General features: G+C 42.9%; 1 protein-coding gene across 3 annotated transcripts in view; it reads right to left on the minus strand.

Annotated features, from left to right (window-relative positions):
• TMEM200C (transmembrane protein 200C) overlaps window positions 1-26,147 on the minus strand; it is a 273,607-nt gene extending 247,460 nt beyond the window's left edge. The window contains exon 1 of one of the 3 annotated variants that reach the window (XM_069219847.1): window positions 25,560-26,147. The gene's annotated coding sequence lies outside the window, so the exon portion shown is untranslated. The remainder of the gene's footprint in view (window positions 1-25,559) is intronic. The other 2 variants (XM_069219845.1, XM_069219846.1) reach the window with 2 other exon arrangements.
• Between the last annotated feature and the right edge of the window lie 480 nt (window positions 26,148-26,627).

Genomic DNA, 26,627 nt, shown 5'->3' on the forward strand with positions numbered 1-26,627 from the left:
AGGAGGCTGGACTGGCTTGTAGTGAGTACCTAGGGGTACTTGCACCTTGCACCAGGCCCAGTTATCCCTTATTAGTGTATAGGGTGTCTAGCAGCATAGGCTGATAGATAATGGTAGCTTAGCAGAGCAGCTTAGGCTGAACTAGGAGACAAGTGAAGCTCCTACAGTACCACTTAGTGTCATATGCACAATATCATAAGAAAACACAATACACAGATATACTAAAAATAAAGGTACTTTATTTTTATGACAATATGCCAAAAGTATCTCAGTGAGTACCCTCAGTATGAGGATAGCAAATATACACAAGATATATGTACACAATACCAAAATATGCAGTAGTAGTATTAGAAAACAGTGCAGACAATGTATAGTTACAATAGGATGCAATGGAGACACATAGGGATAGGGGCAACACAAACCATATACTCCAAAAGTGGAATGCGAACCACGAATGGACCCCAAACCTATGTGACCTTGTAGAGGGTCGCTGGGACTATTAGAAAATAGTAAGGGTTAGAAAAATAGCCCACCCCAAGACCCTGAAAAGTGAGTGCAAAGTGCACTAAAGTTCCCCAAAGGACATAGAAGTTGTGATAGGGGAATTCTGCAGGAAAGACACAAACCAACAATGCAACAACAATGGATTTCCAGTCGAGGGTACCTGTGGAACAAGGGGACCAAGTCCAAAAATCACAAGCAAGTCGGAGATGGGCAAATGCCCAGGAAATGTCAGCTGTGGGTGCAAAGATGCTGCTACTGGACAGTAGAAGCGTAGGTTTCTACAAGAACGACAAGGGCTAGAGACTTCCCCTTTGGAGGACAGATCCCTCACGCCGTGGAGAGTCGTGCAGAAGTGTTTTCCCGCCGAAAGACTGCCAACAAGCCTTGCTAGCTGCAATTCGTGCGGTTGGTGTTTTTGGATGCTGCTGTGGCCCAGGAGGGACCAGGATGTCGCAAATTGCGTCAGGAGACAGAGGGGACATCGAGCAAGACAAGGAGCCCTCGCAGCAGCAGGCAGCACCCACAGAAGTGCCAGAAACAGGCACTACGAGGATGTGTGAAATGGTGCTCACCCAAAGTCGCACAAAGGAGTCCCACGTTGCCGGAGACCAACTTAGAAAGTCGTGCAATGCAGGTTAGAGTGCCGTGGACCCAGGCTTGGCTGTGCACAAAGGATTTCCACCGGAAGTGCACGCAGGCCGGAGTGGCTGCAAACGTCGCGGTTCCCAGCAATGCAGTCAGGCGTGGGGAGGCAAGGACTTACCTCCACCAAACTTGGACTGAAGAGTCACTGGACTGTGGGAGTCCCTTGGACAGAGTTGCTGGATTCAAGGGACCTCGCTCGTCGTGCTGAGAGGAGACCCAAGGTACCGGTGATGCAGTTCTTTGGTGCCTGCGGTTGCAGGGGGACGATTCCGTCGACCCACGGGAGATTTCTTCGGAGCTTCTAGTGCAGAGAGGAGGCAGACTACCCCCACAGCATGCACCACCAGGAAAGCAGTCGAGAAGGCGGCTGGATCAGCGTTACAGAGTTGCAGTAGTCGTCTTTGCTACTATGTTGCAGTTTTGCAGGCTTCCAGCGCGGTCAGCAGTCGATTCCTTGGCAGAAGGTGAAGAGAGAGATGCAGAGGAACTCGGATGAGCTCTTGCATTCGTTATCTAAGGAATCCCAAGAGACAGAGACCCTAAATAGCCAGAAAAGAGGGTTTGGCTACCTAGGAGAGAGGATAGGCTAGCAACACCTGAAGGAGCCTATCAGGAGGAGTCTCTGACGTCACCTGGTGGCACTGGCCACTCAGAGCAGTCCAGTGTGCCAGCAGCACCTCTGTTTCCAAGATGGCAGAGGTCTGGAGCACACTGGAGGAGCTCTGGGCACCTCCCAGGGGAGGTACAGGTCAGGGGAGTTGTCACTCCCCTTTCCTTTGTCCAGTTTCGCGCCAGAGCAGGGCTAAGGGGTCCCTGAACCGGTGTAGACTGGCTTATGCAGAAATGGGCACCAAATGTGCCCATGAAAGCATTTCCAGAGGCTGGGGGAGGCTACTCCTCCCCTGCCTTCACACCATTTTCCAAAGGGAGAGGGTGTAACACCCTCTCTCAGAGGAAGTCCTTTGTTCTGCCATCCTGGGCCAGGCCTGGCTGGACCCCAGGAGGGCAGATGCCTGTCTGAGGGGTTGGCAGCAGCAGCAGCTGCAGTGAAACCCCGGGAAAGGCAGTTTGGCAGTACCAGGGTCTGTGCTACAGACCACTGGGATCATGGGATTGTGCCAACTATGCCAGGATGGTATAGAGGGGGCAATTCCATGATCATAGACATATTATATGGCCATATTCGGAGTTACCATTGTGAAGCTACATATAGGTAGTGACCTATATGTAGTGCACGCGTGTAATGGTGTCCCCGCACTCACAAAGTCCGGGGAATTGGCCCTGAACAATGTGGGGGCACCTTGGCTAGTGCCAGGGTGCCCACACACTAAGTAACTTAGCACCCAACCTTTACTAGGTAAAGGTTAGACATATAGGTGACTTATAAGTTACTTAAGTGCAGTGTAAAATGGCTGTGAAATAACGTGGCCGTTATTTCACTCAGGCTGCAGTGGCAGGCCTGTGTAAGAATTGTCAGAGCTCCCTATGGGTGGCAAAAGAAATGCTGCAGCCCATAGGGATCTCCTGGAACCCCAATACCCTGGGTACCTTAGTACCATATACTAGGGAATTATAAGGGTGTTCCAGTAAGCCAATGTAAATTGGTAAAATTGGTCACTAGCCTGTTAGTGACAATTTGAAAGAAATGAGAGAGCATAACCACTGAGGTTCTGATTAGCAGAGCCTCAGTGAGACAGTTAGTCATAACACAGGTAACACATTCAGGCACACTTATGAGCACTGGGGCCCTGACTAGCAGGGTCCCAGTGACACATACAACTAAAACAACATATATACAGTGAAAAATGGGGGTAACATGCCAGGCAAGATGGTACTTTCCTACAGTTAAACTCTGTGGTTAGTGCCCCAGCCTCTAAAGCATCGTCATGGGCGTTAATAATCCAAAAAGAATTTCAATCTTGTTTTAAAAAGTGCACAAAACTCTTAGAGACATGGGCCTGATTTAGATTTCAGCGGAGGGGTTACTTCGTCACAATGGTGATGGATATCCCTGCTGAAACATAAATCCCATTATTTTCCATTGGGTTTATATTTCCGGGGACGGGATATCCGTCACCTTTGTGAAGGAGTAACATGTCCTCCAAAATCTAACTCAGACCCTTCATGGTGCTACTGTTAGAAAGAGTCAACACCATTTTAAAACAAACATATTTTTACCACTTTCCTAAATGGAAGAAGTGTTCTATCTTTATCATAATTTTTTGGGAGAAAATTTCGGAGAGCGCATGCAAGTATTAGAAAAGCTGCATCCCTTGTGTTTTTCCTCCTGCTTATATGAAAAACAAGGACTCTTTGATTAGTTACTTTTGGACTGTTTGATAAAGCACCAGCCCGTGCTTCAGGTAGCTGGTGAATAAGGACTATGGTGTTAAAATGTTTACTGCCTACAACTAGGAGACAAAGAATGCTTCTTAAAACTGTTAAGCTATGTGCTCTTGTAAGAAAAGTTGGTCACTGTCTTTGCTGCTATTTTTTTGTAAAACTTGCAGTTTCCTTCGGTTAACTTGAGAGATGGCTGCCAGAATACAGGTCCAGTAATTCAAATGCGGATTCCCAATGATGACTTTTGCTTTCTAAACCCTGTCTCATTCTTCTGAAGATGACACGGTCTAATGAATGACAATAGGATGATGCACTGGTGACATTGATATGGCTATGCATGGCACATCAGCTGTGAAACATGACTCCTAATATTTTCACCTTTTCACTCATTTTGATTTTGATGTCACAAACTTTAAATAAGGTGTAGTGCACTCTGCCATTCTTTAGATAAGCGTCAGTCAATATTGGAGGTTTCAAATTCTTAAATGTAATTTATCTGCTCAGTGGCAATATTTAGCAGGGTCATCTTCAGATGAAAATAAAACTGGAGTGATATTGGAATTTCACAAACAAAAAGGTACTTCTGATATAAAACCTTGAACAAACTAAGATTTACAATTAAATATGTTGCAAAGTCCCTCTCCATGCTTAATAATGACAATTCATAGGTTAAAAATATAAACGTAAGCACAAATCTAAATTGAGAAGCAAAAAGACCTGAAGATATTCATATATAAATAAAGAGACATCAAAATGTATATCCGCAGGCAAAGACTTTCTATTTAGCAGGGTCATCTTCAGATGAAAATAAAACTGGAGTGATATTGGAATTTCACAAACAAAAAGGTACTTCTGATATAAAACCTTGAACAAACCAGAAAATAACTTACGGCAATTTGAAAATGTGTTGCAAACTAAAATAAACCAATGATTGCATGCAAGGACCATTGTTGAATACCGCAATTTACAAAACACATCTAGACCTATGTGGTTCCTCTGAAAACCCACTTTATGTAACAACAACTAGGAATCTGTAGTAAAACTGTACCTCCTTCTCATACCTCCTTCTCATCACATTTCCATCGTATTCACTAAGATTTACAATTAAATATGTTGCAAAGTCCCTCTCCATGCTTAATAATGACAATTCATAGGTTAAAAATATAAACGGAAGCACAAATCTAAATTGAGAAGCAAAAAGACCTGAAGATATTCATATATAAATAAAGAGACATCAAAATGTATATCAGCAGGCAAAGACTTTCTATTTTAGAAAAACATACAAAAGTTAAATGACTGGGTCTCCAAAGCAGCATAAATATACTAACAAAAATCTAAAACGAGGAAATGAAAGGAATAATTTATGACTAACGCCCTGATTTATATAATGAGGTTGGTGGCCTGCCACTATGCCGTTGGGACAGAGAACCATGGTGGAGAGGCCGCCTATCTATTTTTTAAATGACTGCCAAGGAGGTGGTAAATTATAAAGGCATTGGCTGCACCCACTGCCACAGCAGTTCCTGTCAATGCATTGTACTGTTTACTGCAGGGCTGCATCGGAAGGCCAAAGTCCTGCAGTAAACAGCATAGTTTTTCAAATAGAAAATCCAGAAATGGGTCATTCTCTTTGAAAAGAAAAAAATGCTCCCCTCACAAAGGGAGTTCTTTCCGTTATGGCCAAACTTAAGGTCCACCAGCTATTAAAGTTGGCAGGGGGACCACTATATTGCCGGGGAGGAAAGGATGTCACCATTGCTTCAGAGTACCCTCTCCCCAAATATATAAATCAGGCCCTTATCTAGCAAGGAAGAAGAAGGAAAGGCATTTAAAAGCACCAAAAGATATAACAAAATTCGAAACAATAAAAAACAACAAAATACATTGGATTAGGAAGAAGTGTCTTTTCAGCATGTGGATGACTGTAAAAAATGAGTGACAGGAGAGTAAAAGCGTTATTGAAAAGCAGAACTTAAAATTGATTGTGAATGTTTGGAACAAACAGCTAGACTAAAACTGAAACTTGCATTTCATTAAAAAAAAACATTATGGGGGTCATTCCGACCGCCGGGGTCGGCGGGAGCACCGCCAACAGGCTGGCGGTGCTCCGCAGGGCATTCTGACCGCGGCGGTACAGCCGCGGGCAGAAACGGAAAGTCGGCGGTGTACCGCCGACTTTCCGCTGCCCATGGGAATCCTCCATGGCGGCGCAGCTTGCTGCGCCGCCATGGGGATTCCGACCCCCTCACCGCCATCCTGTTCCTGGCGGTTTCGACCGCCAGGAACAGGATGGCGGTGAGGGGTGTCGTGGGGCCCCTGGGGGCCCCTGCAGTGCCCATGCCCATGGCATGGGCACTGCAGGGGCCCCCGTAAGAGGGCCCCACTTTGAATTTCAGTGTCTGCTCAGCAGACACTGAAATTCGCGACGGGTGCTACTGCACCCGTCGCACACCTTCCACTCCGCCGGCTCCATTCGGAGCCGGCTTCATCGTGGAAGGGTGTTTCCCACTGGGCTGGCTGGCGGCCTTTTGGCGGTCGCCCGCCAGCCCAGTGGGAAACCCAGAATGACCGCCGCGGTCTTTTGACCGCGGTACGGTCTTCTGGTGGTCCCAGCCAGGCCGGCGGCTACCGGCTCCGGCCGGGGTCAGAATGACCCCCTATGTGTTCCCACATACAGATCAAATTTATTTTAGGCACAATTTAAGCTATAACACTTTGTGAAGAAAATTACAATTGAAATATTTTTGGAACTATTCAGAATAAGTATTGGAATACCTAGATCTACATTCATACCACAGATCCATAAGAAACTAGCTTGGCTTGAGAGTGAAGTAACTTTAGACCTAAAGATAAACAGTGCAGTGTCATGAAACACAATCAGTTTTGGCATGATAGTAAAGCTTTCAAAAAACTACAGGAACACCAGGCAATCAACATCAAAATACCTGTTGTGGTTAATAGCACATTGGATAAAAATGGGGATTAGTGCTTGAACAAGAGACACCATTTATAATTTCAGTTAGACCCAACACTTGAATACCAAGGCCCATTAGATCTTATTTTAGATAAGGTTTTTAAGACCAGGTGGATGAACAGAGAAAATAAACAATTCCTCATTAAAGCTCATCATCAATTACCTATTGAATATTTTTACTCAAGATTCATTAACGGTATACTACATACTCACTTAGTAGACCAATCATATCGGGATATCATTTTTATATCATCTGACTGGTCAGTACATTCACTAATTCCTGAAACAGTATGCTGTTGACAAGCATACATATATTCAAGATAGCAGGAGCTTTTCATGAAAACCTGGAGTAATTCATATCCAAAAAGGACAGGTACCACTTGCGTGCACTTCCAACACTTTCAAAAGTAAGGCACTATCCACATCAATTCCACACCATGAAGGAAGTTGACAGTTTATTTTGGAGAAAGATATAGCAGACAAGAGCCATTGTTTTGATACAATTGTTACATTTTATGTTAAAATATATTACATGTAGCAAAAAACATACTTACAATTATCAGGGACCTCAATAAGGTTATATGCATGTTCTTTATGTACAAACATATTTATTTCAAAATTCATAATATCACATATACTTGCAAATCGAAGCTGGAAGAGATTTTTGGGTAATGTCTATTGATAGATTTACAAACACTTAGGGGCATATTTAAACTCTGGTTGCACCGCATTTGCTTCATTTCTTTTTCTGCAAATTTGGCGCAAACTTAACTCCATATTTAGGGGCATATTTATACTCCGTTTGCGCCAAATTTGCATCGTTTTTTTCGACGCAAATTCGGCGCAAAATGAACGCCATATTTATACTTTGGCGTTAGACGCGTCTAGCGCCAAAGTAGGAGTAAAGAGCGTCATTTTTTTGCGTGAACGCCTTCCTTGCGTTAATGAGATGCAAGGTAGGCGTTCCCGTCCAAAAAAATGACTGCGACGCAAATGCGTCGTATTTATATTCCCGGGCAAAAATCACCCCCGGGAGTAGGCGGGTCAAAAAAACCCGCATTAGCGCCACTTTTTAACGCCTGGGTCAGGGCAGGCGTTAAGGGACCTGTGGGCTCAAAATGAGCCCACAGCTGCCCTCCCATGCCCCCAGGGACCCCCCCTGCCACCCTTGCCCACCCCAGGAGGACACCCAAGGATGGAGGGACCCACCCCAGGGACATTCAGGTAAGTTCAGGTAAGTATAAATATTTTTATTTTTATTTTTTTTTTGTGGCATAGGGGGGCCTGATTTGTGCCCCCCTACATGCCACAATGCCCAATGACCATGCCCAGGGGACAGAAGTCCCCTGGGCATGGCCATTGGGCAAGGGGGCATGACTCCTGTCTTTACTAAGACAGGAGTCATGTAAATGGCGTCTGGGCGTCGTTAAAAATGGCGCAAATCGGGTGGAGGCGATTTTTTAGCGTCAACCTGACTTGCACCATTTTTAAGACGCCCTAACGCCATTTTTCCCTACGCCGGCGCTGCCTGGTGTACGTGGGTTTTTTCCACGCACACCAGGCAGCGCCGGTCTGCTTGCGCCGGCTAACACCATTCAATAAATACGGCGCCCGCATGGTGCTTCAGAATGGCGTTAGCCGGCGCAAAAAATTTTGACGCTAAACTGCGTTAGCGCAATTTAGCGTCAAAAAGTATAAATACGGGCCGCAGACTTTTACACTAGACCCATCCAGCACCAAAGTTATGGAGTTTGAGTCATTTTTGGACATGGAAACCTACCTTGTGCTAATGACATGCAAGGTAGGCGTTCCTGTGCAAAAAACAACTCAAAGGCGTGTGCGCCTTATTTATCCTCTGGCGCCAAATAAGGCACAGGAGGAGGCGGTCCTTAAAACAAGGCGCCCAGCTGGATTTGCGCCGCTTTTTAATGCCTGGGTCAGGGCAGGCGTTAAGGGACCTTTGGGCTCATTTCCATTGTCAGAGACCATGGAAACAGTCCACAGGTTTCCTCCCCTGCCACCCTATCCCACCCCTGGAGTACACCCATGGATGGGGGGGGACCCATCCATGGCGAGTGCAGGTAAGTGCAGGTAAGTATAATTTTATTTTTCAAAGTGGCATAGAGGGGCCTAACTTGGGCCCCCCTACATGCCACTGTGCCCAATGGCCATGCCCAGGGAACAGAAGTCCCCTGGGCACGGCCATTGGGCAGGGGGCATGACTTCTGTCTTTGCTAAGACAGGAGTCATTTCCATGGGGGTTGTGCGTCAAAATATGGCGCAAGTCAGGTTAGAGACAATATTTCTGACTCTAACCTGACTTGCACCATTCTTTGGCGCACAACCCCCAGTCTTCCCTTCGCATCTGCATCAATTATTTTGACACAAACCAGGCCGCAGCGCCAGCTAACATCATTCCATAAATAAGGCGGCCGGCTGGTACGTTGGAATGGCGTTAGCCGGCGGTAAACTTTCTGACGCAAATCTGCCCTGGCGCTGATTTGCATCAAAAAGTATAAATATGGGCCTAACTTTTAGTTTGGACAAGACAACAAAATAAACTAGAGAAAAACAACTTTGAAAAAATGAGAAACGTGAGGCTATGAAATTCACCCTTCTTATAAGTACCACTTCACAACATTTTTTCAGTCCTGAAGTAGAATGTTTTCAGAGCCTGTGCAATATCAGTTTATAGATCAAATCTCCTGTTGAGAAGAATCTTTTGAACTAAAAAAGTTCCCATATCAAACCATTGAAACCAAACTTGCTAGAAACATTTCAAAATACCCACACAAAAATTAAAAACACATTTCGATAGCAGGGGTTTCCAAAACTAAGCATACAGTGTCAATATGAAGATCAGCAGAAATCTCCAAATGCAGTTTGTTGAAAATTGAAAAAAATAAAAGGACACAAATTGGTTTATATCACCAAATGTTTTTAGAGGAGGGGAGACCAAGAAGGAGATCAATATCAAGATATCAGAAACTGATTGAAATAGATGAAGAACTACAAATAACGCCCAGATATCAAGCACTCTCTGGATTCCAAGGAGTATGAATTTAAATAATGTTCCTATATCAGCTAAAAGAACCAGAATAACCAGCAAAAAAGATGTTAAAAGCAGGAGCCAAAGGAACATATTAATAGCTACAGTATTCACAATGGAACAGTCTCATCAAAGTAGAAAACAAACAGCATCTAAGAACTGGCCAGAAGGAGTGTTCCTAGAGAGTGCAACATATGCAATTTAATTAAACGCTCATTCGAATTATTGTACATCTAGAAAACTGAACGAACACCAAAGACAGTTGGCCTATAAAAGTAACACTAAAACTGTCAATGTGAAATCAGCAGTAACAAAAGAATTAAAAAAATGCAACCACAATTTAAATCCATTTTCCAGGTTTTAGAAAATGGTAAATCATTGTCTAGGTGAACTAGTAATTGCTATTTTATAAGGCTCACGGGAAGTGTGTAAAATTAAAAGTCTGGAATGTTGACTAGAGACTTTGTTTAGTCTTTTTCTCTGAGCATACTAGAATAATAGTTTATTTTTAAAAGTCCTTGAAGCATTGTGTAAGAGAAACATGCCTCCTAAAGAAAAGCTGAATGTCCAAATGGCATTTAACAAGAAATAGTTTATGAAAGTGATAAATGATATCCCGATGAAAGGTCAAAACCTTAAAATGCATTGTTAGTACTGACACTTATCATGGAGTATAAAGATGTGGTTTAAAATTATAATCTAGCAATTGCTGTGATTAAAATACATGAATTACATCACAGACTGTGTAGATTGGTTCAGCGCGGGGCACATGCATACAACTTGTTGTTGTTGTGCCTTTCACATAAAATTGAAAACCTGTCAAAGTATCAGTTTCACCTGCCCCCCAGCATCAATAACTTATAATTCCAGTGTTTGTATCTCCCTCTTACAATGTTACAATGTTAATGAGGCGGATCTCCCATTATAAGTGTCAGGGTCTTCTTGCCCTATCATAATGGGCTCACAATCAACAGGATTGGAATTTCCTAGACCTCCTCATTAGTATCTTCCAGTTTAAAGTGCCACTGCTTACTTGTCTCTGATCCCAGTGCATCCCTCTCCAGTTTTATTCTGACATGGCCCTTTGAAAAGGCAGTATATTGCTGTCATACACTAAGGGCCTGATTACGACCTTGGCAAAGGGGATTACTCTCTCATAAACGTGAGAGAAATGTTGACTTTAACTGTTCAGCTGGGATGCCAGGTATGTCACAGCCTGCATGATGTGTTCGGTATATGCATTGATCCCCCGAACACTGCCATAGTGCCATATGGTCCACTTAGCTATCTTGACTATGATACAATTACTTTCTATAAATTTGATGAACTGAAACTCCTCCCAGTCCACTAATGCCACATGCCTCCAAATTTAAATATTCCCATGAGCATAAATTTATACTATTTCTGCCTTTCATTGGAAACTTGTTCTCAGTCGTTTCTATCTTGAGCTTGATTTTTATGATGTTGCCTTTGGAGGTCTTTGCCTCATTGGAAAAAAAGAGGCTTATAAAGCAATTTTACAAAATCAGTACATGTGTTTTCTGAACCATCAGTAGTAGGCTGTGCTCCAAAGGATTCCTCAGAATGTGATACCAATGACAAGAGCTCAATGACACTTGTGTAGCACCAGGTGTGTTATGGTTCTCACCACAGCTTACACACAGCAGGGAATTTAAGGAAGCAAATTTTACATTAAAGCCAGACAGAGAGATTTAAAATATTTTTCAGAAACACTCAAAGCTCAATTCACAAAGTGACTTCTGACTAAAGTTACGACTGTGGAACCTCCGCAGTAAAGCAGAATCTATGCACTACAATGCTCAGTGCAGAGATTCCACACCAAGTGTGGAGCTTTCGCAATCAGAACTTTACAAGTGATAAGTACCTTTGTGAATCGGGCCCCTAGCCTGTTCAGTAGTACAAAGATAAGAAGGGTATCAAAAAGGGATTGTTTTAGAAGAACAAATACTTGGTGGTCCATTGAATACTCTGGCACACATTTGCATCAACCTTTCTAAATAGTTATCTTAAGCCTGTTTCCAATGGAGTTTGTTTAAAGCAAATACTGTACAATAAAATGCCTGTGGTTTGATAGAAAAAAATAGAAAAAAAAAAGCTTTTCCATCTGTTCACCAGAGTGAGGAACAACATCCCTATACCCTTAAGAACCACCCAAACAATGCTCCAATTTAGGAAAGAGTTGAAGAAACACCAATTTAAAGAAAAATAGATAACAATGTAGTAATAATCCAATACCACTGAACAAAGAAGGAACAAGAAGAATTTGTTGGTCCCTTCAGTAATATCTAATCCAAAAAATGTGATGTTCCTTTTTAAACTGGTTAAAAAAATCAAACAACAGTGTGAGATTATTCAAGTGCATTGTAAGGTCAATGCCCCGAGGATTATACTTTTCTGAATACACAGACCCTCACCCACCATGGTGGCATGCTTCATTAGCAGGTCATGCTCTTTGTTGGGTGGGCAGTGCAATACCCAATGCACCCCTTGCTGAAGAGGGTTGGCTGCAATTCTTCAGGACTTTCATGTGAAACCCTAATCATCTATGAAACAACACAAATTAGGAGAGATTTGTGTATGTCCCCCAATAGGAATAACACAGTCACTTCTATCTATGAGTGAAGTGGTTTTTACAGTAAACAATTCACACATAATATATATATATGTATATATATATATATATATATATAGATATATATATATATATATATATATATTTATTCCAGGCCCTAGCCCCAGATTGTCAGGACCTCTGTAGGATGTGGGACTTGCCACTCTTTAATTCACTTTCTTTATTAGGTTGGTATGCCAGCTGTCTTCCTACCCACATCCTTCGGGATTCAGTAGGTGCTAAATAAGAGTGTTAAAGCCCTCAGAACTGAATACCATGCTGAAATTTTCTGTCTGTGCAATTATTCCAACTCATGATAACTGGAAGTGCTTGTGGCGATACTAGTCGACAACAGTAATTCTGACAGATAGTAATTCCCAAACTCCACATAGAATTTCACCTAACTTGAAATCAGTACTCAACAGTAGTTGCCGAACACTGTTGTTGCTATATACACATACACACTCACTCACTCATACACAAATTCAACAACGGATACACTTGTAGGGTGTATGCATCCTCTGTACTTCTTATTCCCTTCCAAAAGTATTTTAATTACAGACATATCCTGAGATATTATGCACAATCTTCTTGAAATTCAGAGAATCAGATACAACCAGTACAAATTCCTTCAGCAATACCTGCAACTAGGGTTGTCAGAACTGGGTGAAATATTTCTGACCCCAGGTGGCATAGCCAACATTAAAAAAACATCTTTCATGCAGAGGAGATCTTATTAGTTAGAAATTATGTAGCAATATCCCTAAATTAAATCATCAATAGTGTGTAATATCAAGCCACATAAGCAGTTACTGTATATGGTCTGCACTTCACTTTCTATCTTTACAGGGAGTGCAGAATTATTAGGCAAGTTGTATTTTTGAGGATTAATTTTATTATTGAACAACAACCATGTTCTCAATGAACCCAAAAAACTCATTAATATCAAAGCTGAATATTTTTGGAAGTAGTTTTTAGTTTGTTTTTAGTTTTAGCTATGTTAGGGGGATATCTGTGTGTGCAGGTGACTATTACTGTGCATAATTATTAGGCAACTTAACAAAAAAAAATATATACCCATTTCAATTATTTATTATTACCAGTGAAACCAATATAACATCTCAACATTCACAAATATACATTTCTGACATTCAAAAACAAAACAAAAACAAATCAGTGACCAATATAGCCACCTTTCTTTGCAAGGACACTCAAAAGCCTGCCATCCATGGATTCTGTCAGTGTTTTGATCTGTTCACCATCAACATTGCGTGCAGCAGCAACCACAGCCTCCCAGACACTGTTCAGAGAGGTGTACTGTTTTCCCTCCTTGTAAATCTCACATTTGATGATGGACCACAGGTTCTCAATGGGGTTCAGATCAGGTGAACAAGGAGGCCATGTCATTAGATTTCCTTCTTTTATACCCTTTCTTGCCAGCCACGCTGTGGAGTACTTGGACGCGTGTGATGGAGCATTGTCCTGCATGAAAATCATGTTTTTCTTGAAGGATGCAGACTTCTTCCTGTACCACTGCTTGAAGAAGGTGTCTTCCAGGAACTGGCAGTAGGACTGGGAGTTGAGCTTGACTCCATCCTCAGCCCGAAAAGGCCCCACAAGCTCATCTTTGATGATACCAGCCCAAACCAGTACTCCACCTCCACCTTGCTGGCGTCTGAGTCGGACTGGAGCTCTCTGCCCTTTACCAATCCAGCCACGGGCCCATCCATCTGGCCCATCAAGACTCACTCTCATTTCATCAGTCCATAAAACCTTATAAAAATCAGTCTTGAGATATTTCTTGGCCCAGTCTTGACGTTTCAGCTTGTGTGTCTTGTTCAGTGGTGGTCGTCTTTCAGCCTTTCTTACCTTGGCCATGTCTCTGAGTATTGCACACCTTGTGCTTTTGGGCACTCCAGTGATGTTGCAGCTCTGAAATATGGCCAAACTGGTGGCAAGTGGCATCGTGGCAGCTGCACGCTTGACTTTTCTCAGTTCATGGGCAGTTATTTTGCTCCTTGGTTTTTCCACACGCTTCTTGCGACCCTGTTGACTATTTTGAATGAAACGCTTGATTGTTCGATGATCACGCTTGAGAAGCTTTGCAATTTTAAGAGTGCTGCATCCCTCTGCAAGATATCTCACTATTTTTGACTTTTCTGAGCCTGTCAAGTCCTTCTTTTGACCCATTTTGCCAAAGGAAAGGAAGTTGCCTAATAATTATGCACACCTGATATAGGGTGTTGATGTCATTAGACCACACCCCTTCTCATTACAGAGATGCACATCACCTAATATGCTTGATTGGTAGTAGGCTTTCGAGCCTATACAGCTTGGAGTAAGACAACATGCATAAAGAGGATGATGTGGTCAAAATACTCATTTGCCTAATAATTCTGCACTCCCTGTATACGGTAATTGCTTTTAGGTCTCACTCACAGTGGCAAAGAGATATACTGTATCCAGTATAGATGTGGAATGGGCTTTGGGTCCACCTCTTGCTCGTCATTTGATGGCTTGCTTCTTTACCTCAGCGTCTTGTTCCTTTGTCAATGGTTAACCTATTTTTGAACTTATCCCAGTCATGGAGCATTTCAGTTTTGCTGTGTTTTGTACGAGTTATTTGTATCATTTCCACTTTTGACCAGAAAGGATTATTATTTTTATTTTGTTTTTAGCCCTCCATGGGAGTGCACCACTTTCTTTCTAACTTTCCCAATGTTTCTTTTATTTTAGAACTTTTTGCAGGGCCCAGCTGCTGCACATTGCTAGGGGATTGCATGAGTATGCTCTTCTGCTCCCCCTGCACTGCCTCTCCACAACCCTTTCGATGACTGCCCTGTGTACGTTTTTAAAAATATTTTTTGCAAAGGCCAACCAGCTGTAGACTGCAACTAGGCTGTAGTTTGCCCCAACATCCCGTGTTTTCCTTGTTTATTAATTTAATGTTCAGAAATGGTCATCCACCGTCTTACAGATACAATCTAATGTGATAATTTTTCTTTTGCTTTAAGAAAAAACATTCATAGATGGTTGCAGTGCTTACTTATCCATGCATGTGGGGTGGCGTTCTTTGAATAACATTTATTTTGCTTTAGAACAATTTGTACAAAATGTCTGTCACAGCTGATTGTGCACACTCTGTTACCATCTAAGGTGGAAAGACAATGGCAAAGCCAATAAGTCTTCAAATTGAAAAGAAACGTAGGCACAATATTCACTTAAATATACCTCTTACAGTTCAATTAATGGGAAGGGCAGGAACAAATGCACCAGAGGGCGCTACTTAATCATAAATATTATTTATTATTATCCATCATAAACTACTTATACAAACATAAAAAAGCTTTAAGGTAAAATAAAGCACTTTGTTTCTACAATGAATTACATTCATACTCCTTCCACATCCTCATTCACGCACCACACAGAAACAGGCTAACAAAAACAATTTCAAAAAGTCAATGTCAATTATTCTTTTCATAATTATTAACATGCTTTTTAATTACTTCATAACCACATATATATATATATATATATATATATAAATATATATATATATATATATATATGTTTCCGTTCTCTTGATAGCTCATCTCCAAGGATCTATTGATCGTATCTACACATCCCATGATTTTCTGTAGGTGACGGCCTAATAGTCCTTGACAGAATCCTGATTCTTCTTGATGGAATGACAACAATCATTTATCAGATCACTCATGCATCAAATCTAAATATGCATCAGATCTAAACAGAGCTCTTATACATTATCAAAGTTCGCATGGTACAGTAGAACACTGGTGGCCCTCGTTGGGCATCTTCAGAAGCATGTGCTACATTTGTTCAACTCAGAGCGCACCAATTTCTCGGCCCAGGGTGTGCTAGGAAAGAGGGGTGACAGGACAATAATTTAGCTTTCTCTATGTCTCCAGACACTTTTAACTGCTGCTGTTCGCATTGTTCGGGTAAATAATGTATTTTGCTAGTTTGCCAAGGAGTGCTAATTTTTATCTATTAGCAGTAAAGTACTCCCATTAGCATGTGAAAGGATTTTATCTGCTCTCTCATCCACTGGGCTCTTTAACCCTTATTTGTTCACAAGAAGAAAGGCAGAAAGTCAGGAACAAAATTTTACTTTGCATTTGACAACTCAGAGCTTTGGCACTACAACATGGGACACCATCCACTATTTTTTTCTGCCAAAAGCAAGCTGCATTGTGGGGCTTATACTTTTGCTATTAGCAGTTTAAATATGGGCGCAAACCCCCAACATGCAAAATGCTGTTGACTAAATATTATACATGACATAGAGCCACTTGTCAGCAATGTTTATTCCAGTTCTAAAACTGCTTGTTGCATGCCTAAAATAAAATGTATACTCTGCTTACGTATTTCGTGTTTACTCTTTCATGCACACACATCATATATTAAAAGAAATATTGCAAATATAGATAGATTTTTCTTATTTGAAATGGAAAGACTTATTTATACCAAGTGTCACAACAAAATAAAGGTACAACATGGACAGCAGCACAATCTTACCTAACACAAAGAATAAGTAAAGAATAGGTGGCAGTTGCAGAAGGGATATCACAAGATTCTCTCACAAATGCAAGACTAAAGAGAGAGTGAGAGTAGGTAAGGGCTGCTGCATGCTGACCTTAAACATATACAAATATACAGGAAATACAAAACTGAAATCCCCTATGGACCTGCCATCCTTTTTTGTACTCCCATAAGATGAGGAACAATCACCTTCCTCGTGTAGTATTCGTCATCAGTGGGAACCCACATTTAGCACTAGGAGGCACCTATGAGTACTATTCCTCACTGGTTGTACAGTCTCTTAGCTATAGGTTCCCTAGTTTGGTTGAGATTATGTCACCATGTATGTTCTCCCTTTGCTACACTCAGACCTTTATTAAAGGTGTATGTGGGTGAAATATAAATATTTTTACTGATGTTGCCCTACCAAACAATCAAAAATAGGAGAAACCAGCAATGGACTCGAATTCTCTTCTGCATCAATGTGTTTTGGTGCTCAAATAGTCCTTCTATGGGATCATGTGTTTTCCCCAAGAATATTGGTATCACACATCAAATACTGTGAAACAATCCCTGCTTCACATGGCTTGTCCACCAGTCTCAGATGAGGTGGGGCACAATGTGTCAAGTTTACTCAGGCTCCACTCCTTGAAGAGGCCTCATGACCTGCTAATGGTCAGATTATCTGCATGTTTCACATAGCAAGGCACTAAAATCAAAGCCTTTGCTATGAAACAGGACATGCTCTTGCCGCCAAGCCACACTCGCACCTAACTGTGTGACCAGTGGGTGTGCATAGGCCTTAAAACCGTAAACCACATACCAAACACCAAAGGACCTCCTGCCTTGGTACCAGTGTCAATAGGCCAGTGGTAGTAAGGCAACGATGGCTGGGCACCATAATTCTCAACTTCCATGTCTGTGCTGCTCCTGTATGGATGGACAACAAGTTGAGGCTTTGATGAACAGCTTCTAGCTCAGCCTGGACCTACAGCAAGTGTTGCTGACTGCCTTTTTAGTTATAGCTGAGCTATACATTTTTACATAAAAAGTGTATTTTAGATTGTTTCACTTCAGGACCTTAGATGACTTGACCAGAGTGACCTTTAATATAATTAGTGAACTACACCCTTCCGCTGTGACAGTTTTAGTATTGACTCAAGTCACTTGTTTTGTTTCTCCTATGTAAGCCTTTATTTTTATGCATGGATCAACATCATTGCCTATAAAACCAAGGACATAAATGGCCCTTTCTGCAAGGTCACCCCTAACATTTTGCCTTCCTTCTACACTTTTTTCTGCCCTCACTTTTGCTGGCTTTAGGACTCTGAGCACTTTACCACTGCTAGCCAGTGCTAAAATGCATGTGTTCTCTCCTTAAAACATAGTAACATTAGCTTATACCTAATTGGCATACTTAGTTTACTTAATCAGTCCCTTGTAAAGTGCACTACATGTGTCTAGGGTCTGTCAATTAAATGCTACTAAGTGGTAGTAAGTAGCTCCTTAACCATGTCTCAAGCCTGACATTGCAGAGCCTGTGTGTGCAGTTTTACACTGCCATTTCAAAATGGCAGGATAAACCTCTTGCTAGGCCTAAACCTTCCTTTTTTCTACTTATACGTCATCTCTCTAGGGTGGTCCTGGAAAACCCAGATGGCAGTGTGCCATGTTTTTAAAAGGTAGGGCATCTAATTTTAAGTGTTACATGCCCCTGTAGTGATAAACTCCCAAATGTGTTATTCACTACTGCAAGGCCTATGTCTCCTGTAGGATATCACTGTGATTATCTTATTACATTACATTATTGTAACTTCCAATTATGAAGAGAAATACTTTTAGAGTTTGGTGTCCCTAGAATCACAAGTTAAAATCACAACTTATAGTGAAGTTTGATTTAAAATTGCTATTCTGAAAATACCGCTTTTAGAAACTTGGCTATTTTTTTTTAATTTAGCCATTTGGTGCCTGGGCAGGATGGGAGTAAGAAGCTGACCACAGCCTCATTCTTGCACATAAATAGGCTGTATCCTGTCCCCATATAAAGGGCTGTATAACCCCATGTAGTGAATCTGGAAAGTCAGGGCCGGGACTCTGTGCACTTCAAAGGCATTTCTTTGAAGTTTCCCCTACCTTATACCACCAACTCAGTACACCTCCAGAAAGATTGACTGATGTGCTGCTTCAAGGACAACCACTCTGGTGTACTGCTACTCTGCTGGGCTCTTTCTTGGCTGTCCTGCTGCCCTCTTGTCTGGGAGTGAGAAGGGGTGGACATGCATCTCTCCAGCCCCAAACCCAGAGTGAGTCCAAGGGCTCTGCTGACTTGTCTCCTGTTTTCTGCAATCTCAGGGACACAATAGATTTCCGTTTTACCAGTATCTGTACCTGGACTCTGAGTCTGCCCTGTCAAGTGGGGCCACTCCAGTCCTGGACCTTGGAAGTGAGTCCTAAGGTGTCTGCTTCAACAAAAACCTGAGCATCCTCATTGGAACTGGTGCATCTTCACACTTACAAGGATCAGAACTGGCACATATTCACCTCGGTGGGGACCAAACCTGATTTATTGTATTCTGAGCCAGTGCATCGCACTCAGAATGGACGCTTCCTCTGCTGTAGGAGCAGTAGCAGCACATTGCATTTGGAACTAGTGCATTCCCTCAGAACCAACACATCACCAGTTTTTCTTGGAGAAAACCAATGCATCTCTTTCTGTGGTGGAAATGGAACCAATTCATCACCTCAGCTGCACCATGCAGCTTCCTCCAAATCGATGTAATCAGGATCAAGGTACTTTTGTTCAGTGGGCCTAAGTGTGTCCCTGTATCTGGCCCGCGCTCCATCGTGGTCCGCCTGAACTTTTAACTTTGCCCAAGACCAAAATGACCAGTTATGCAAAACAGGCATTCATTGTTTCTAAGCACTATTGTACAGTTTAATCTTTTAAAAATAATATCTCAAGTTGTACATAGTGGATTTTTGTCCTGTTTTGTTTATTAAATTAAGTTCTGTTTTTCTAACTTGGTGTGGGATCTTTTTGAGTGGTCTTTTCCCTGTTTTACTGTTTGAAGTGTGTCACAAATACTTTACTACTAGAGGGTGAGCACAGGTTAATTTAGGGTGTGACTTACCCTGACTAGGGTTGTGGTTCCTTCTTGGATAGGGTGCATACTTCTGCCAACCAGAACCCCAATTTCTAACAACCACACAAAAAAGAGATTGTTGTACACTGTGCATCCTTAACTGAATTATTTCAAGGTGCTCTCATATATGATGATCACAGAAAAAGAGACAGAGAGAAGAAAATTAGCTGTCTAATATCACATGGTTTGGTCAAACTGGGAAGCTATGATTGAAACCAGAGTCTCTGGGTCAGGGCCCTGTAACTAGCTTTTTGTCCTTGGTCCAACAATATCTTCTGAGTGAGCTAGGCATGTTATGCAAGTACATTCAAAATATTATTTTTTCATAAGATGATGCAATAGCAGTGTAAACATCCCTCTTCATAGAACAGCTACACCCTGTTCAGAAATTGTGCAAGATTGCCTCCTTTAGTGGACCTGTAGAGCCATGGTACCATCAGTGCAAGCTTTTTCCCATCACAGTAAAGGTACAAATTGGGCAGCAACATTACAAGCTTGACTTTCTCTCTGAACAGGAACAACATTCCATTTCCCACAGAACAAATCCAAAAGGACACAGTAGTAGAAGTTTTTATCACTCAGAACATGCACAGATAAGGCATGAGTGCCATGTAGATCACAGACATATCTTGTAGAGCTTCACTTAATGAGAGGAATGTATAGGTGTATGAATGAGTGAATATGTGAGTTCTGAGTAGGGGTGGGCGGAACTTGTGGAGTTTCACTCTGCGGAATTCCTTGGAGTTACAGAAAAACTCTGCCCAATTCAGCAGAATTCCAACAGGTAGAAAATGTGCAGGCTCCAATGCTTGTGCTGCAATTTATCAGGTGGAAATCAGTATGAACAGGAAATCTACCCAAATTGCAGCCCCCTCTGACTGGCTCCTTCACACCAGTGGCCAGTAAATCTTGCTTGTAAGCACACATTGTGGAGCCCTGCATTCTTCCTGGGAGGCGCAAATGGCAGAATAATTCCACCATGTACATATTGAGGGAATTTAGTAGAAGCTCTGCATTACAAGCATAAGCAATGATTTATACTTTCTTTGTGCCGCATTAGCATCATTTTTGACGCAAAAGTGGTGTAAAATTACAAAATACAATTGTATTTTGTAAGTTTGTGCCGCTTTTGCGTCACAAAATGACGCTAATGCAGACCAGAAAAAGTATAAATCGGGGCCATAATGCAGAGTGACCCAAATTCCACGAGCAGCATTATAATTCCATCTGAGCCTAGTTCTGACACCATCCTCTCTGAGGTGATATGCCAGGTGAGCCTCCTGAAAGTCCTGCTGCTGTTCTTTGGAGACTTCCAGTTAGTATTACTTTGTTGTTTCATGTATTCAAAGGTAGCCATTACCTACTAGGCCACAGCCTAAGTAACTATGCTCTAGAGTGATCCACATGTGTCAACCCTTTTGAAAAGGTTTTGAATGTATGCGTATCAGGCGCTGTGCAGTCCCAGTCTTGGTTCTGTACCTGCTCAAAATGTTGAGGGCTGCCAGTGCTGTAGAAATGAAACGTGCAAATGCATAAACATACCAATCCACTGAACACATAGAAGAATCCACTACTTGTTGAAAAAACATGACTTCTGAGGTTAAGTAGTTTAAGATGATCTCCCTCTAGCCAGGAAGAAGGGAGGTGTAAAGTTCCATAGAGAAGCTCTCTAGTGCCTGGACATTAAACCTCTAGATATAGAAGAGTGATTAAATTGTAGATTTTATAGGGTTTACTTCAGACGGTACTTAGAAAGATATCAGTTGAGTTTATGTCTCGGAAATTCTGGATCAAACACTAGCCATTGGAGAATAGATACTTGCTGGGAACATGTTCATTTGTGCTTAGTAGAGAATGTAAAGGAGTGTGGCTGTGAAAATGTTGTCATGCTTTCTGAACATCAGCAGACCTCTTGCTGGTGTGTTATGCATTTGTTGGAGCAGAACACTAGTCAGCCTAAGAAGGCCCATATAGACTGCAATTCTGAATTTTATCATTGAAGACACAAATGCAATCACCATGATAGATTGATGACTGACAAACAAAAAATAGAACTTTATTCAACTGCATGATATGGACAAATCAGGTCTTCTTCACTCTGCAAATCTAGGCATTCACATACAAGTTATGATTGAAACTAATTCTCAGACTACTGACCAGAAATCTTATGGTGTACATTGAACCCTTGTCAATGGCCCATAATCAGGTTGCTGTGAAAGTGTTCCAGCAGGAATTAATAAACTCTCTGATTTAGAGTAATAAAATATTAGTCTACAATAAACATATATCATCTGGTTGATGTAAGCATGGGTCCCTTATCTTCTCTACGCAATCTCATTGCTGTGCACTGCACAGGAGCCCCCAACCCGTCAAAGAGATATTTTTTGCTAGATATTATACACCCACTAACTCTCGTCCCCAATAACCCATCCAGTTCAAAATCTCGATCCTGCCTCTCACGTCTAAGGCCCATCATGCTTCATGTGCTCCACTGAAAGACTGTCCATACTCAAAGAACCCAACTAAGAAGTCTTCATATTCCAAGCCCGCCATTCACAGGCCTTCACTCTGTACCCCATGATCTTCTTTAAAAACCCTCATAGGCCCTTCCAGCTAACTTATCTGAGATTCCCACCTCAGACACACTGGTGCTGCCCACTCCCACTAATAATGTTGCATCAATATTGCTGCATGTGTATGTGCACCCGACTAACATTTGTATTAATGCTCTAGGCTGTACAGCTAGAAATACATTTCCAGTTCTGTTTGCAAACCTCAACTTGAAATGTATTCCAGAAGTAGGAATTATGGAACTAATGACTTATTTGTGTCCATCTAAATTCTGCTGAAAGAGGAACTTTCCTTAAAATCTGCATGTGAAATGAAAGGCTAATTTCAACATTTTCTGTCTATGCAATGACCCTCCAAAACATTACCTATCAAATGCTTCCATGCAAGAGGTTCATGGTCCAGGAGTTTTGTTCTACAAAATGTAGTTCATGAAAGGATTTTCTTCTATTAAATATTGTTCATGTCATGTAACTGGTTTGTACTGCATGAGCATCATATGTGTCAAGAAACTTCTGTCTGCTTTTGTCAACACTTTACTCATTAATGGTATTAAAGGCATATCACACACGTCCACACATACCCATAAACACACACACTCAATTTACTAACGCTATAAAAGAGATGTAATGCACCGTGGGGAACCATGCCTCAATCCATTTTAAAATTGGGAGCCATTTCCACTCGATTCCATCCAGTAAAGGCTAAAAAGGTGTACATATGGGAAATAAAAGGTTTGTGCTTCCTTTCGAATATTTCCAGAAACTAGAAGGGCGTCTATAAAGGCAACATATGTACATAAAGCATATATTGCGAAACTAACATGATTGAACTGTTCATCTATAAGGTAAAAAGCAAAGTCCTGCTGCAAATTGCAGGAGAAATATGTGTGGCCATATCAGAAACCATAAGTGACAGGTACGCATAACTGACAGTGAACACGTTATTAGGGCGTACTACTCTGATATAATGCCTTGTGAAAACGGTTGATGGTTTGTCAATCTTTCCTCCGAGCGACCACCGGCTTACCGTGTCCTATTTTCAAAGGAAATGTCAAACCAGTCTTAGTCACGGAAATGGTAAAAATCAAAATGGCAGTATACTCAGGTGAAATGTGTTACGTAATAATGTGACCTCGACTCTCTGGTTATTAGCATTTTACCTGAAAATTATTTCTGGTCATTTTCTCCTCCCTAACTTGAAGCATGAAAGAGACTCGGGGCTACCAGCTGCCAAACAGCTTTTTACATGAAGAAAGAAGGTTTTTGAAAGACAAAATGTGTTCCGCTCTGTTAAGCTCCGACGAGCACTTGTTTTTACGACAATATTATAAATCCGTCTGTTGCTGCCTGATATATTGCTGATTTAACTGCCTCCTCTATGAGAAAAAAAGTAAAATGAGCCTGCTTTCTTTTTTAGAAAGGGCCTATCGTTTCGACGTTTATCGTTTTCCACTACATAAAAGGGCGTTCGAATACTTAACCCTTCAGGCACAATATCGTCAGGTGGTTTTCTACCTGAGAGGGAGGAGGTTAAGTGCGTGCAGGACGAACACGAAACGATATTTTCATTTTTTAAAGCGGTTCACTGGATATTGCCAGTTTAGCCGGCGCGTTATTCCCAGCAGCAGCAGCAGTATGAAATATTCCCAGCACAGAAGGGAAGGCAGATGGCAATCGGATGTCATCTATGTTTGCAAATCAATATCCGCGGGCCTGACGGGTCAATCATTGCTGGTCGGGGGGACATGATTAAGGCGGCGCTCGTGCGTGTCTCAATCATCGCTGCTGCGGGGAGCTTCCAGCTCGGCTCGGCGTAGTGCGGCCGCAGAGAGTCAATACCCAGGCGATGATGTGAAATTGAACGCCGTGTAACGACTCCCGAGGGACCCGAGTGTTTTGACTACACAAAAAGGACCACTGATCGAGGGAGAAAGGGGGCTGCGCTTCTAGCAGAAGCCACCCTGGCAACTGGAGCATTATAAAAAGTCAGGAAGCGAACGGACGAGCTACCAGGCACCATTCACACTTGTGAGGCTTACGTAAAAGAATTATAAAAGTGCATGCATTTATATGTATGACTTTTACAGCATTAGACGCTGTTATCGAAAAGATAAGTATAGAATTGAATGTTTGAATCTATGTCATTGCAATGTAAGTGATAAAGAAAAAGGAAACGGGCTAGTTACAGTTTGGCCCTGGTGGCCTGTTGAACCCATGTACGTCTTTTTAAAATAACTTAGTGCGGCATCTAGCAGAACATAGCATGGTGTCTTGCAGCTTTGTTCTACCTAAACATGATTACAGAGCGCTACAACTTGCAATTACGCTATATTCTGTAATGGTGTTATCGTGTGGTGCAGGGTGCATCCTACTATATTATTCGTATGGCCATTACGTGTAATCAAACAGAGCAGGCAGTGGCCCACATTACCCTATGTTCGTCCACACTCCTACAACCAGCCATTTGGTGGTGCGTAAAGTACTGGGCTGAGAGGCATATACTTGCGAAATTCAGATGAAGTCCTTGGCGTGCGGCACACACATGTATTGGTCTGGTGCATGTGAAGTACTGGGATGGCATTGACACACTTATATATATAGTGCATGTGCAGTACAGAGCTGTGGCATAAATATGCAAAATATAGATAGCGTTCTGGGCTGTTTCACACACATAGTGCCAGTGCAGTACAGGACTGACTCACACACAAGCAAGGTGCTTGTGCAGTACTGGACCTGTGCATAAACATGCAAAATGCATGGTCAGGTACTGGGCTGTGGCACACACATGTATGGAGCTGGGTCCCACACAAGTAAGGTGAAGGAGCAGTACTGGGATGGCGCACACTTGCATATAGTACAGGTGCAGTCCTAGGCTAGTGCACACACCTAAAGGTACAGTACTGTCCTAGGTCACGCTTATTAAGGTTCAATGCTGGCATGTGGAGATGTAGGTGCAGTGCTTGACTGACGCACATGTATTATGGTGCAGTTTGGCCAGCGGTGCTGCCAGCCCACTTCTAATGATCCTTTGCGGCAGTAACGAGGGCGCCTGGGCTCTCACTAGGCGCTAGTAAACCTCGCATCGCCATTGACAGTGGCAGCTTATTTGGTGTCAGTCCCTCGCCCACGCATAGGGTGTCTGAGACGCGATATTTACCCCCAAGATCCGATGTGCCAGCCGCCGCTTCCCGTGTTATTTGTTTTGTATCACTCACCGCGGTGGGCGCAGGGCACGGGCATTCAGGGCATCCGGAGGGAGCAGGGTCGGCGCCCGGGCCAGGACCAGCAGTGGCGTCCAGCGGGACAGCAGGGCCGGCATGGCAACCAGACGCGATCCCAGTGGGCGGTAGGAGCGCGGAGCCCCAGTCCAAGCTTGCTCCGGGTTCCGGTCACAGGAGAGTCCCCGGCTAGGAGGTGGCACCCGTGGGGAGGAGGAGCGCCATGCAAGCCGCGCCATGCCCCTGCGAGGCGCTCATCGGCTCCCGCTCCGGTGGCCCCGGCTCAGCGGTGCTCCAGTGTCCGTGCGTCCTGTTGGCTGGCTGGGTTAGTTCTCCGGCAGCGGTGCTTGCTGCGTCTCCAGACCTGGAGGTTGCGGTGCTCTCCGTGCCTGCTGCAGGGGCTCCGCTGGGGGGCGGACTCGATCCTCGCTGGACTCTGGCTGTCAGCTACTGCTCCGCTTCTTGGTCTGCCCTGCGCCTGGCGCTGTTGCTAGGTAACAGCACCGCCCCCCCACCAACTGATAAGGACACCGCCGCCCTGGGCATCAACCTTTCTTCCCTCTTGGCAGACACACCCCCTGTCATTCATTCTGTCACTCCATTCTTAGTCCAATCATCGCTTTCTTGTATAACTCTTTCACATCCATCCCCAGCACTATGTGCTCCATCGCAGCCTTCCCTTGACCCACGGCTTGGCAAGAGGCACCGATGGAAAAGAGAGAGGTTCTGGCGAGGCAGGGTTACCCTATGTAACGCGCCTCTCTCGAGTTCAGAGGGGTATGTAGTTACCTTTAATGCGGTAGGTGCAGTGGTACCGGGCCCCAGTGCCCTTCGTAACTCTTTGAACCTTGATACCATTCTATACCTACTACCCCATCAGCAGTCATAGGGGTTTTTTCCTTGCTTGCACCCTGGCCTATGGTGCCTTTGCTACACTACTGCTCGAGTTGCCTATCCGTTAGTATGGACTCTGAGCCCTGCACGGATCGTGCCGTGTGCCAACCGGT

This window comes from Pleurodeles waltl, chromosome 2_2 (assembly GCF_031143425.1).
Source record: "Pleurodeles waltl isolate 20211129_DDA chromosome 2_2, aPleWal1.hap1.20221129, whole genome shotgun sequence".
NCBI lineage: Eukaryota > Metazoa > Chordata > Amphibia > Caudata > Salamandridae > Pleurodeles > Pleurodeles waltl.